This window comes from Triticum aestivum, chromosome 1B (assembly GCF_018294505.1).
Source record: "Triticum aestivum cultivar Chinese Spring chromosome 1B, IWGSC CS RefSeq v2.1, whole genome shotgun sequence".
Taxonomy (NCBI): domain Eukaryota; kingdom Viridiplantae; phylum Streptophyta; class Magnoliopsida; order Poales; family Poaceae; genus Triticum; species Triticum aestivum.
Window position 1 is genome coordinate 180,755,817 of NC_057795.1, and position 11,385 is coordinate 180,767,201.

General features: G+C 47.1%; 1 pseudogene; it reads right to left on the reverse strand.

Moving 5' to 3' along the window:
* Positions 1 to 2,798: 2,798 nt before the first annotated feature.
* Positions 2,799 to 4,708, reverse strand: LOC123089176 (uncharacterized; annotated as a pseudogene).
* Between the last annotated feature and the right edge of the window lie 6,677 nt (positions 4,709 to 11,385).

An 11,385-nucleotide genomic window follows, 5' to 3' on the forward strand; every position in this document is an offset into this window, starting at 1 on the left:
AGAGAGTATGTACCATAGAAAGAAGACTCCAACAATGAGAAGGACTGTGGCGACGGCAACGACACACAAGTCGGCTGGTCCGGCAAATCTTCACCCCGTTGGCGCTCTCCATAGACGGCGGATCCATGGTCCGCGGGGAGGAGTCGGGGTAGTGGCGAATTGGTAGTTGCGGCACGTCGACCCGCTGCTCCAGATGTGCGGCGAGCTGGTCTCTGCTCGGGGGTGACGGGCTGGGACCGACGATGTCCCAACGGCTCCCAGCCGGCGGCACTGGGAAGGCACGAGAGCTGCGTCGGCCGTCGCGCATGAAGAAGATGGTGGAGCTGGTGGCGCCAAGGGAGGGAAGGAGGAGATCAGTGGAGGGAGGACGCGGACGAGGAGAGCAGGGAAACAGAGGGTCTGGCGGCAGAGGCGGAAGGATGATTTCCACCGCAGTGAATCGCTAGGTTTTCATCCCTCCCTTAAATCCATCTTTACGTTGAGGACTTGAGAAAAGAAGCTATTTTCTGGACCCCAGGCCAACGAGCCCCCACCAGTTATCCACTTTTGACACAGTTGTGCGCATGAATAAAAACCGACGGCTGAGCAAATGCCAACAACCAATCCGCAGTGACAGTAAAAAGATCGATCGGTCAAAACGAGCGCGCAGCGTCAAAGCCCCTAGGATGGCGGGTAGTGCAGCATCGTTTATATGTTCCATTGGCGGTGGTGTGAATAGAGGAATGTTGGGCGGTTCAGTATTTCTCAAGGTATGTTGTGTTATTCCATCTAGGGACACCAATGGTACCATAGGGAGTACAGAACTTACCTATTGATTCCTCCAATACCGACACCTCCTATTATTCATGTTGTTGTTGTAATTTCTATTTCCTTTTGTTTTTTGATGCTTTTTTTGCTACCTAGCCTTGTATTATTTATTTAAAATCAATAAAAATATGAAGCAGAGTCATGCTGTTTCCCTCAACATACCAACACCTCCATCAGAGAGTTTTTCTCTTTAGTATTCTTCATTTCACTTAGTGATGCAAAACATTAAGATGTGGGACATGAGTGTCTTGTGTGAACGACTAACAAACGGACTGCACTCGTCTAATAAGGACCAAACGCCGGCCACGTTATTGTTCCAAAACGGTTAGCACATTGTTTAATACAAAGGAGAATACAACCTTAGAGTAACTCCAATGCGCCAACCAAACAGACGGCGATTTTGTCCGTTTGGGTCGGCCCGACGAACACCCATGTCCGCGTCCGCGTTTGGGTTGACGCAAGCGCCCAACGCTGGCCCGACCCAATTTTTAGTTCACGCGGAAAAAATAGAACACAAATATTTCGAAAATAGAAAAACATTAATTAAACATTAATGTCATCCACAAAGGCTAGCGACAGTCCACGCGTCCACATCAAATTAACAAAAACATTAATTAAAACTAAACTACGAGGCGGCATGCTGCCCTGGGCTGGTGAGGTCGATCAACGTCGGCGCCGTGCCGGCCCAGGGGAACGCCATATTCCAGAGCCTGGCGATGTTGTCCGCCGGGGCCTGTGCCGCCTCGTGCTATGCCGCCGCCCGCTGGGCCCGGCGCGCCTCCTCCTCGGCCTCGCGACACTCTTCCTAGGCGTCGCGCTACAGCTACTCGATGTACTCTTCCTCGCAGTGCTCCTTGGCCAACCTTCGCTAGCATCATTGCCAGAGGTAGGCCGCCTCTTGCCCCTCCGTCGCCCCCATCCAGATCACCGGTGCGCTGACCCACACGCGCACCACTCCGATCGAGGATTAGCGCTCAATGGGGGTCGGCTCCGGCTCGGCCTTGGCTGGAGATGGCGGGGCCAGCGGTAGCACTACGCAGTCACCGGCTGCCGACAGCGCCATGGCCTCCTCCATGCGCGCCTCGTATGCCGCCGCCTCCTCCCTGCACCGCTTCTCCTCCTCGCTCTCCCGGACGACAGCCGCGAGGGCCGCCGGGTCCTCGTCGCGAACGACGAGGGGCGTCGGCGGGGAGCAATGCGAGACGTCGCACCGCCTGGCCTCCTTGTGCTCGAAAGCGAACCAACGCTCCCAATAGGGAGAGTCGACATTGTAGGCGGAGTCGCGGCGCTGCTCCAGCGTCAGCAGCTCCCTGTCAGCACCACATCTCCTCCGTGTGCGCCCTCGCCAACCGCTGCACCGCCGGCACTGGGATCCTCTCCAAATCCAAGTGCCAGTCGTGTGGCAGGGTGACGTTGGGGTAGGGAAGAGGAACGCGGTTCTCCCAGTGCCACTTCGTGCTGTGCACTAGGACGCTCACGCGTTGCTCAGCCGGCGGGAAGACGCCGACGGAGGGGAGAGGGGTGGCGGGGTCCTTGCCCTTGCCTTTGCCGGAGAAGAAACCCATCCTTGCGGTGGGAGGCGGGGGAGAGGGGGGCTTCTGGAGCAAATTTGGACCGCAAATGAGTCGGCGCGGACACGAAGCGGACACGTTTTGCGAATGGGTCGGCGTGTTGGGCCTTCATTTTTGTCCGCACCGACCCAAACGGACGGCGGTGGACGAAATTGGTACCTGTATTGGAGTTGCTCTTACGCATGAATCCATAGAAAGATGGGTTGTGCATATTTCAGTAGCATATAGGCCCAAATGAATATCCACATCTTAAAACACAAAATATTGGAAGCGAAGCTCGTCTAAAGAGATCAAACTATACAAGATCAGCGTGTAGTTCGAAAAAGGCACACTAAAGTTAGGATGTACAGGCGTGCAATAATAAGTTTACAAATGTAACAGAACACGTGTGGTGATTAACAGTGACATCATAAATTATATAATATATCAACAATCATTAATTATAAAATATATCAACAATTTATAGTACAGTGTAAGAAAAATTCAAGTCATCAATCTAGAATTTTGATTTGTCAGCTAATATCGGAGTACAACCTACTTGCTTTAATACTACTTGATCTGTGAGACATCTAATCTACACAAACTATGGATTTGCTAATTCTCACTTGACTGAGTATTTTCATATTCGATTGTGACTCAACAAATTCTCAGCCCATGGCCACCTTTGAATTGAACACGGGTACGAGGATGATCGTCGGCTGGTGGATTATGACCTGCGGCATTACTGGCACCAAAAATACTGGAGCCGCCTGGTACACCAGATTACTCTGCTCTGCTGGCCGGAACGCCGCCGCATGGGGTGGTGTATGTTGGGTAGCTCTGACTGCTGATGTCGACGAGGTGGTGCTCAAAGAAGTCGTGTCATCTGTCGAGTCTGCCGTCAACAAAGGCGACGACGCTATCCGCCGTGGGAGAGCAGGGGCGAGCGGCGGCTTGGAGGGCGTCGTGCCAGCCGTCGAGGTCTCGCACAACGTATTCGGCGACGTCGTGATCCACGGCACGAGAGAGGGAGCGGGAGCGGCCAAGCCCTGGAAGGGCCGCACGTCGACGTCGGCCGGCTTCGCCGGCAACAGAGCTGGCGACGTCGCGCTACGCCGCATGGGAGCTGGTTTTCCGAGGGCCTGGGAGGTCGGCGGCGGGGCGGCGGCGGTGTCGCGGAACAGGTAGACCCGGAACCGGCGCGTGTTCTCGTCGTTGAACAGCCGGACCCGCAGGTCCCGGTAAAGCGGCAGGTCTAGCATGTCCCGCACGTTCTCGTCGGTGTCCACGTCGCAGAGCGAGTCCAGCCCCTCGCCGGAGTAGCAGTACTTGATGGAGAAGTCAGAGAAGCCCGCGCGCGCCGCCAGCAGGTCGCGGAATCCCCTCGTCGAGACGGACGAGAGGACGTTGAGGAGAAGGTTCTCCCCGCCCACGTACCTCGGCGGTCGTCCCTCGGCGCGCTCGATCCTCCTGCCGTAGCTAACCATCAGCTTCACGCGGCGCTGCTGGTCGGCTGCCATGCTCGGTGCGCGGCGTCGCCGATCTTCTCGCGAATGGGATTCCGATGATCCGGTGGGTGGAGGTAGACTGGAGGGGGGCGTAGTATGGTACACGGGGAAAGCCGTCGACGCAGTTATATAGGTTGAGCTTTGCCCCCTTCTAGCGAGAGCCGGACCCGGACTCATGACCGAACGAGATACTGTCAGAATTCGATCGGAACCGGCCAAAGCGAGGCGACGGCTTTTAGCCGTCCGATGCTTCAGGATCACGATGGAGCAAATCGTGTGCCAGAGTTTTCAGCCGTAGTAGCCTGGTTCGCGCGTCGATGGTGCGACCCCGTCCCGGGGTCGATCGACCCCAATCGAGGTTGGGGACGACGGCGGGTCGAGCTGGATCGATTGCCGGATCACGACCTGGAGACGCTTCATGGGGAATTGATGCTTACCAGGCAATCGCAATACAAAATACTGAACTTCGCCGGCCTTCCGGAGTCCGACCTTCCGGTATCCGCTGCTCGCCTGCCGGAATTCAAGCTATCCACTGCCGTATGAGGCATCCCCCGTCCCGCACCCGCGCCACCGCCTTGGTACGACCTCGCCGGACTGGTGGATATGGGCGCGAAGGGCAAACAGGAGAGCGCGGAGCAGTGGAGGCTAACGGTGGAAGGCCTGGAGCTTGATCCATGCCGGACTGGTGGTTTGAAGATGAACCAATAAAGAGGAGATTTGGGGATAGTTGTGCGACCAAACGCTTCGTGGGAAAGTAATAATGGCAATGAGAAAATCACGCCATGAGGGTTAACGTGTGGCCGCATTTGTTAATCTTTTTTATTTTTATTTTGTGAAGTATCAGACAGGATTATTTTTCTTCCTTGCAATATGTTGGGAAATAGTACATCATTGCAAATCGTAAAGATCTTTCTTTCCCTCCATTGTACCAGGGTCATCGACATGAAACCCTGGGATCGCAATCTACGTCCCCGATTAGCATCCCAAACATGTATACCCCTCGTCGAACCTCGTTCCGGAGGGGTGTCGACCCGCGACCCTACCCCGTTCCTCGACCCGGGCGACCCAAATTTCTGGCAACTATATTTCCACCTCACTTATCACTACACGGCCGGGAAGGGTGTACGTCTCCAATTCCAACGACAATTACGAAATTTCTGTGGCTACCGAAAATCGTACAGTCTCCGGGGCCATCTATTCATCACTTGCTTCAATCAGTTGGTTTTTCTACAGACTAGGAAAATGCCCGTACGTTGTTACGGGTGTAAACATTTGGTGGTTCCACACCAATTGTCTAAGCATATATCTTTAGAATTTGCACACAGATATATCAAGCTTAAATTATTTAGGGAAACATAGTATACTTTTTTGTACCTTATAAATCACTCTTCTTTCTCAATCCTTTGTCTAAGTCTCACTATCCCAAACAAGGCTAGCACCATCAATAGTCCATCATAACCCCCATGAAAGAACACAAATACAATCCACACATGAGCAAGGATACAAACAAACATAAAATTATGATCGCTGCAAGAAAACAGGTCAGAAAATAATTTGAATGAAATAATGAAACAATTCTAAGGTGTTGAACGGCATTAACATCTACTTCTTTACATGAATATTACTTGCATGGATTGCCAAAGAAACATTCTTGTAGAAAATGGTCATTTGGGAACTCCTACTAAGGCTCCACGAAGAATCTTGCACATAACTAATCCAAAAAGGCATATAACAAGCAGAACATCTTGTAATTATTTAGTTGCAGAGGTGCGTGCATGACCAGCCAAGCATATCAAGTCTCCAGGCCATAGAATGTGATAATTTTTGTGCTCAATGGTGAAGAAACTTGTAGCAAAGTGTTTCCTATGAAATGACCTCTAGAATCCAATGTTGGCAGGTGCTAACAACTAAGTTGTGCTATGTCAATATCAAAATAATATTATAATATTTTCATCCATGACAATCATCAAAAGCGTACCGATTTTCAAATATTAGTTCATTTGAAGCTTATGTCGTGTTCTGAACTTCTCCTTATGGCTCCTTTTTCTTTTTTCCCTCCGTCGAGTCCCTTCTTCAAAACCACATTCAGTAGCACGAAAAATAATTCGTACTCCCACGGTCCATATTAAGTGTGGCTCAAATGGATGTATATAGAGGATAGAGGGAGTATGTTGGAGAAGCTTATCTTGAGAAAAAACTTGTATAAGTCAAAATTTAGTAGCTTGAGAAAAACTTGTGATCGATATACAAGGTTGTGATTTTTGAATAAGAACAATACAACTGCAATTTCTTTTTCCAAAATGAAGAAAAGACCTTAGTTCTATGTTGTATCTCAACGCCCAATGTGGAGACTAAAAAAGTGGCAACAAGTAGAAAAGAGGACGATCAATTCATGAAGTGAAAGCTCTGAAGGCAATATATCATCTCCCAATATCATCATAATTCAAACAACCATCTCTCAAATTCTCAACAAAGAATTTTCTACTAAAGCCAAATTGGTGAAGAATTTGATAGTGGAAGTAAATGAGAGAATAGGTGAAAGTATATTACAAGAACTACCTACTTTTGCATGAAACAAAATCTCTGATAGATATGAAGCATTTCACAAGTGATATTGCATCGAAGACCCCCCTCCTCCCCCCTCCCGTGATGCAGTGGCGCGTGCGAGCAAGAAGAAATCATCTGTCAAGAAGTTCTCCGTGAAGAGCTGTAGCGACCCGACCCGTATGGATCAAGTCTCTGTGCTTAAGTGTCATCCCTGGATCGGTATGCTGACACACAGAGTACTCGAGGATTTATAACAAAGGTAAATCACATGTATAAAATAACGTAAATACTATTACCTCAATCCAAATAGCGGAAGTAACAAGGTTGTGGATTCCCATCAACACCAACAGCAAAGTTGAGTATAGGAATCGTAACCCTAACGTATCACTTACTCATCGTAACATCCTGCAACATGAGACGTTGCAGCCACAAAGGGTCAGTACATTGAATGTACTAGCAAATTCACACCATAGAGCAATGATGAATAAAGGCTATCACTACATGCATATATGGCTATGGTTATAATGTTTTTTGCGAAAAGCCAATTTTTCCCTATTGCAAAGGAATAGATTTATTTAACTATCATGGTGGTTGTTAAACATTGAGAATGGTTGACAGCATTCTCAATCCCAATTAAAAGTACTCATTAACAACCCAACAATATTAATTAAAGTAACATGATGAGATTCACATGATATCCAAGTACTAGATACTCAAGATGTCCATAACCGGGGATACAGCTAACCATGATTAGTTTATACACTCTGCAGAGGTTTGCGCACTTTTCCCCACATGACTCGATCTCCTCCGTTTGGTTTCTCGCACTACATGGTGTTTGAGAAACGGATGACCGAGACATAGTCTTTTAGAAGCGCTTGCACCATACGTAAAGTGTAGACCGTACCAACCTACATCCCCTACATCTGCTAGTCTACCCTGTAAGAGTTCACACGACTTAGTCAACTATGCTAGAGCCCATAATAGCATGTGGCTGCACACGGAAGTTTCTAGCATGAATAATCTTATGATCCCTTTGAGTCTGGGTGGCGGTCCGAAGAAAAACAGGCAAGTCCTGGAAACCAGGTGCCTCAATCCACCCAGATGTGTGTTTAAGTTTCCACCTTAAATAAACCATTAAATTAACAAACTCACATATGTAATGGATACACTCACCCAATCCACGTCTACTAGCATAGCATGGCATAATAAGCAAACGTAGAAGTAACTCCCAAAGGTTTGATAATAAAACAGGTAATAGGTACTACCTCATCTACTTTCCAGAACCCACAATTTAATTAGATCCTAAGCATGCAATTGTTTGGAGGATTGAACTAATGCAATAAAACTGGGTAATAAGGAAGTATGATCAAAGTGTGAACTTGCCTGCAATGTTGATGAAGACGATTCGCACGCAAAACTCTTGATAGTTCTACTCGTCACACTCCGTTCAACCTATCGTAGGCAAGTAATAGTAACCACACATAAGCAATCACTCAAAAGATCGGAAAGAACGAAGAGAACAACTCAGAAAACATCAAAACCAAACAAATAACTGTTGCAGCATAAAACAGTTTCTAACAGTACCAAAACTATGTGAATTTGGCCTTATCAGAAAGTTTAGATCAAGAGCTTCAATTTGCAAAAAGAATCAACTCAAACGGAGTTATAAAACTCAAGTTACAATCAAACAAAGTTTAAACACAAAACTGTTTGAATTCAAATTTTAAATCTTTCAAAACATGTTCAAGTTGGTTATCTGGATAGAGGGGATCATAACGAAGAGGTGGGCGTTGGTTTCGTTGGATTTGGATAAACGAGTAAAAAGATGTGGTCGTTTGAAAATCAGGGACTAATCTGTAAATAAAATCATCACAGATAGGTCCCTGGCCGAAATTAAAAGGAAAAAGAAAAATACTAAACAACAGACGTTCGCTGCCGAACGCTAACTAACGAATCTGTCCGCTCCAGATCCTAAACGAGCGGAAGTCCACTAAAAAGAACGTTCGGGCAAAACCGAAGAAAACCAAAATAAACCGGGGTGGCTCGGCGGTTTTACAGGCGGTTTTCGTCGGTTTTTCTTCGTCGACGGCGGCGAGGTCAACGGCGAGGCGGGATCGGCGGCGGCGGCTCCGGCTGCGTCTTGGGCGCGACTGAGGAGGGTGGCTAGGGGCTCCGGCGACAGCGGCGGATCGGCGGGACGGCGTGGCAGCAGGAGGTAACAGCGGGAGGCGCGGCGACGGCAGCCGTGGCTTCGGTCGGCGGTGTGCGGGGGCGGAGGCGGCGCGGGAGGTGCGAGGAAAGGCGAGGCGAGGAGAGAGAGAGGGGCCCGGGGCGGCACCCTTTATAGGAGGGAGGGTGCGGCGGCCTTGGGGAAGGGGCATGGAGGCCGGGGCGGACACGGCGGCGGCGACGTCGTGGCGGCGGCGGACTCGGGAGAAGTCCTGGTCGGGGACGATGGGTGAGGCGGCGAGGGGCTGGGCCGTGGCCTGGCTTGGGAGCTGGGCCGACCCAGTTCGGCGGAGGGGAGTTTTTTTTTAAACAAATTTTTAGAAAATAAAATAAAACCAAAATAAATAGAAAAGTACTATAGGCATATAATATGTCAAAATTTTCAGAAAAAGATTTCCTACAAGGTGAACATTTTTATAGCATCAAATAGAATTCACGCTAATTTAAATAATTCAAACAGTGCTACTGTTCTAATAAAATCCAATAAAAATCATTTTTTAAAAATACCAAAATTATTCAAATTTATTTCTCTCCAATTTTCTGATGTAGGGAATCATGTTACCCTATTTTCCGTATATTTTATTTTTGGAGAAAAATAATTTGAATAAAACTCAAATAACTCCAAATTGAAAATAAATTCAAAAGAACTTTGAATTTAATTCTTTGAAACTCCCAACTCATATTTCATATGTTTTGAAGAAGTCATTTTATCTTCGCTCATGAAAATCATTGAGTTGCATAAAGTTTCTGGGTTGGAAATATTTTCCAAATGAAATTCAAATATTTTCAACACCCCTTGTCATTTAAATAAATGGAAGAAGTCATGTCATCTTCTCTCCAGGGTTTTGTGGTGAAAAGAATTTGAATTCATGAAGATGAGAAAAGAAAATGAAAGTTTGGGAAAGTCCTTTTATTCCCTCTCATTTAACTTTCAAAAAGATTCAGATTTCACTCAATCAATCAAACAATCAATCAAATCTATCTATTTGTTTATAACATTCCAAAATTTAGAATTTTGGGATGTTACAAACCTACCACCCTTAAAATGAATCTCATCCTCGAGATTCGGAGGGGCTAGCAAGAAATAGGTTAGGGTAGGGGTGTCTTCTCAAATCCACCGATCATCAGGGGGTCTCGGTTGCTACCACCCTTAGAAGCATTGTTACGGTTCCATCAAAACTCATATACTCCATCCTTATTCCTGACAGTGTCGGTCTTCTCAGATCCTCTGAAATTTTTTCTTCTCTGGGCTCTTCCAGTAGTGGCATAACCTTTACCGCAATTCTTCTGTCCTTTCATCTTGATACGGTTATTTCGAGGTTGGGTCTTCTTAGCTGACGGGTCTGGCGCCAATACTAAACAACTACCGATATCTCATGGTGGTCAACAATTTATGGTTTCTCCTGCAGAAAATCGGTCTGGGTTGAATCTCACCGTATGTCCTACGATTGGCAAAAGCTGTCGTGTACAAGGAAAAAAAATTCTTATACCCTTCTAAGGTTCAAACAAGGTTTTGATCGTCGTCTCTCTACTATAGGTAAGTCACTCAGATTTACCATCCCATATAGCAAGGCAAACAATAAGAGTAAGTCGGTATGGTGATCAATCCACCCCGCACCCAAATCATTACCCTGTATATGGTTTAGTGAATCTCGCATTCTAACACTCGGTCATCCTCACAAGCATTGCAGAATTTCTCTTGTCAACAAACCAAGTTCGGATAAATCCATTGATTCTGCAAGCCAAACAAATATCTACCGTTTCTTCACATCTCTCGGGTTTTGCATTGCTCCTATAAAATCGTCAGTTGATAAAGGCATATCCTCTTCTTCCAAGGTTTCTCCTTCAGCAAGAGTGTGCCTGCTTCTTGGCAGGTCCTGGGGCCTATGGGTTATGGCCCATCTCATCACTTGCAAACCTTGAACTCATTATCGGGGCAACAGATCATTATTCCAACATCCAATTTCCTAGCATTCTTAAATCCATCCAATTGTACTGTCTTCCTTCCTTCTATTGGCACCAAACTAGGACATGATTACTCAGACTCATCATGGAATTTACCTTGATCCATATTTCGACCATCATACCTCCTTTATATCCAATAGTAATTCATCTCTTCATCCTCGTGGGATATCCCATCTACCAAGATAAAAACTTATACTTATGAAGTCCATACTCCACTTCGTGGAACATCATTTATCATTTCCAGGGTCAGACATCCTTACAGGGAAATATTGGCCATCTCTGCATGGCACTTCTTCAACTGGGAAACGTGAAACACATCATGAACTCCTGACAGTCCTTCGAGTGACTCCAACTTGTTGGCCACTTCTCCCATACGCTCCAAAACTCGGTATGGTCCTACAAATCTCGGGCTAACTTCCCCTTAACTCCAAATTGTTTAACTCCTCGCAGAGGGGACACACGAAGACATGCTCTATCTCCAATTTCATAGACTACCTCCTTGCGTTTTTGAGTCTGCATAACTCTTCTGCCTGGACTGAGCTACCTTCAGTCTATCTCGAAGCAACTTAACATTCTCTGCTGACTCCTTGATCACATTTGGTCCAAACAACTAACGGTCTCCAACTTCATCCCACATCAACGGTGTCTGGCTCCTTCTCCATACAAAACCTTCAAAGGGGCCATCTTCATACTGGCGTGGTAACTGTTGTTGTATGAGAAGTCCGCGTAAGGTAGACTATCATCACTACTAGATCCATAATCTAGCGCACACGCTCTCA